Source organism: Cariama cristata, unplaced genomic scaffold (genome assembly GCF_000690535.1).
Source record: "Cariama cristata isolate BGI_N322 unplaced genomic scaffold, ASM69053v1 scaffold2944, whole genome shotgun sequence".
NCBI classification, from domain to species: Eukaryota; Metazoa; Chordata; class Aves; order Cariamiformes; family Cariamidae; genus Cariama; species Cariama cristata.
The window spans coordinates 99595-102957 of NW_009614503.1; the positions used below are offsets into that span (position 1 = coordinate 99595).

General features: G+C 38.0%; 1 protein-coding gene across 1 annotated transcript in view; it reads right to left on the reverse strand.

Moving 5' to 3' along the window:
* The window catches only part of NRP1 (neuropilin 1), a gene marked incomplete at its 5' end in the record, with an annotated part of 65911 nt that overhangs the window by 53577 nt on the left and 8971 nt on the right, over positions 1-3363 (reverse strand). The window lies entirely within an intron of this gene.

The following is a 3363-nucleotide window of genomic DNA, read 5'->3' on the forward strand; positions in this document are numbered from 1 at the left end:
GAAATAGTGAATCTCTACAGCAGCTCAAAATCACAATCTCATCAATAACTTAGCTTATCCTACCCTAGTAATCTTACTTCTAAAATGTTCCAGATCGCATTCCATAAACGTCTGAAAATATAAAGAGCCAGGATTTCAAAAAGTGTCCTTTAAAGTGAGGAGAGAGGGCAATGATGTACAAAACTGCATGTACAAAACACCAAAAGTATTTTCCAAAGTGTGGCTGAAGCACCTGTTTATGACAAGGACATCTGAATGGCCTGATTTGCCCACCCAGCTTACAAGATACTCTGAGAACAGGAGTTCAAACAGCACCTTCAACGCTTTACACTCAATACAGCAGATAATCTGTTAATTTTATAATGAATTCAGAAAAACATTTTTACACTCATATTGAGGCTACGACCAATGACTCTTTATCCCCATGGCTGTTGAATAGCGGTACATCTGTGCTTACAAACAATAAGAAAAGCTAATGCTAAAACCCATGCATGGAGTCAGTCATGAAAATAATCATGAAACATCATTCTAATGCTTACACCACTGGCTTTCCAGGCTTAAATGAACACCTTGTCATTTCTCTAGGAAGTTCATTTCACTTTCAGTTTAAAATATAAAATGTTTATATATCTTAATTATTCACAGTTCAAAGAAAATCCTCAGCTAACATAATTTTGTAGTAGTTTACTGTCATTTTCCGACAAGTAAAACAGTTCCAGCTTGGAATAACTTTATTATGTAAGCTACACATTTCTGTAAGGCCCTAGAGTTGCCAGAAAGAAGGAGCTCCCATGTCATAGCTCTTGCTACCAGCATGTGTTTTTCTATCCATATTCTGGCCATAGTTAGTCTTTAGTTGCCTTGGCAATCCCATGGCATTTAAAATACCTGCCAGTTCAGCCCTTTTCCACCACGGTTGTTCAATGCAGTATTGATAGAATGAAACACCCTATAGAGGATGTAAGTTGAATTCTTCCTTGTCCCAGAAATCATTAAAGCTTTACAGTTTTATTATTTGGAGTGAGAAAGTTGTTTTAGACTGTTACCATTAGTGGCTTTTTAAAAACACAAAATGCCCCCGCTCCAATTGCTGCAAGGTTATGTGTGGTTTGTTTTTTTTTTTTTCTTTTGCATTTTCTATGTGCAAACAGCTCTGATCCTGCTCTTTCCTGTGATGGCTTTCAACATTATAGCTGCTGATGTTGCTCTGAACTGCAAGAAAATAAGGAAGATAAGGCCACCATGTTATGGCGCTCTGAGCCTCCCTCCTCCCATTTCCTGTAGGGAAGCCTCTTTGAAAGGACAAACAGAAGAGAACTTTGTTTAAAGTAGACGGGCTTTAAGATTCCCCATGACTCACTGGCTTATAATTTTAAAGATGTATTTCGTGATTCTGCATTTCGGTCCCTACAGATTGGCCCTGCTGTCACAGTACTATTCCCTTTGCTAGCTATGTAGATGTAAGAGCCAATAACTTGCAGAATATGACACAAAGAGGTACTGAATTTTTTGCACAACATGTAAACCTTGGCCTACTGAGCTAGTACAGTATTGATCTGAGCAGAACTGGATGAAACTGAGATTCTTCTCACATAAATAGCTAACATAAAGTTCTCCTTTTTTCCATTCAAGCCTTGAAAACTTGAACGACAATAAGTTATCAAATGTTTCAGGTGACCACATCAAATAAATGCTATGTGGGGAACACTATCTGAGCAATCATTCAAGAAGTGATACCGCTGTCTGCTTAGGTAGACTACGCCACTGCTTTTTTTTGCCATCTTCCTGACCCTTCCTTATGAACTGAGATGGGCTTTCATAATGGGCCATATAGAGTTCCAAATGGGAATTTCAGGGTAGCAGATGCTGAAAAGTCATTAAGCTTAGAAAGGTCTTTGCAGCCTCTACCTGTAGACCATCATGTCGCTTTGTCAGCATCCTCCAGGAAGGCCTACTCCAAATATGAGTCACTTGGAAATGTCCTCACTTAAGGACACTTCTACATTTCCCACAGAACAAAAGCATTTTGGTGAGCCAGCTACTTCTTTTGACTGCCTTTGCTGTAGCTATTTCTGGGATGCTGGCTCATCTTTCCACTGGTATAGTAAGATATAGTGGAAAACTGAGTAACTTTCAGGTTAAAAGATGGAGAGGCAACTAAAAAACCTGTTTTACAAGCTTTTCCCTAAATGTAGAGTCTAATTCTAGAACTTGAATAAAAACTTGATTATTCTTAATATGTATGTTTGAAGGTTTACAGATCTGAGTGCGGAACACATAGAATGTGGCTGGTGACTAAACAGAGACCTTATCCTTACTAATTCTTCTTTTCTTTTCTACTCTTCGTACCTTTTTACTTCTGGACAAAGAGTATCCATATCAGGAAATTTTGAGACTTACCAATTTACACATTTGCTCATCAGTTGAAATCTTAGCTTTTGGAATTCAGTCAAAAAAAACTCAACAAAACACAAGCAAGGAAAAATGGTATATCAGACTTCTAAAATATTACAAGAAATGTTATGTTAACTAGCCATTTTACTGAATTTTAAAGCTGATCTTTAAAAGTATGCTGGTGTGGGAAGGACAGTGTTTTCACAGCAGTATGATTGTTATTGACAAAACGTTTGCACACAATTTAGGATGTTAAAGAGAAAAGAACTGAAAAACTAATCCCATCCTCACAGTCTAGTAGTCACCTACATGGAGCTTCTGTATACTCTTATATCTTAACAGCTTCTCACAAGAGTGTAGGAAGCAAAAACAACAGAGGAGAAAGACACTTAGATTAATAGTAACCTTCATTTGCACTGATGTTAATGACTGAAGTAAAGCGTTCTGTTTTGCTCTGTAATTCGGTGGAAACTCTTGTGGTACTGACTGAAGCAGCAATGCTTAACCTGTGGTTCTCAAACCATATGTAAACTTCTTTAAATTACTTTTGAGCCCCTAGCAGACAGTCTACAGAGCTTCAAAGAGAGCTGCATGACAAATACATGCAATTCATCACTTAAACTAGTCCTCATTTTGAGTGGGCTATTTTTTGTCAAAGTCATCAATGGACTGTTCTCAGCTGAGGTTGGCTGAGGTATATTCGGGCAAATATATTTTTGGTGTCTAGTTTATTCATGCAAAATCACATATTTCTATTCTGTGATCTACTAACTAACTCTCCTGGTCTAACTCAACCTCTGATCTCCTTGAAATCACGGTCCCTTTTCTGCCCAATATTTGCAACATGCACCTGTAGTTCCTGAATATTCTCCCACAGGGTTTGTTTCACTTATTGCTTTGTTTTAAAGAAGAGACCAAAGGGTGCCCTTGGCATGCAGTTATGCAGAAACAAAATGCCAGGTTTGCGGC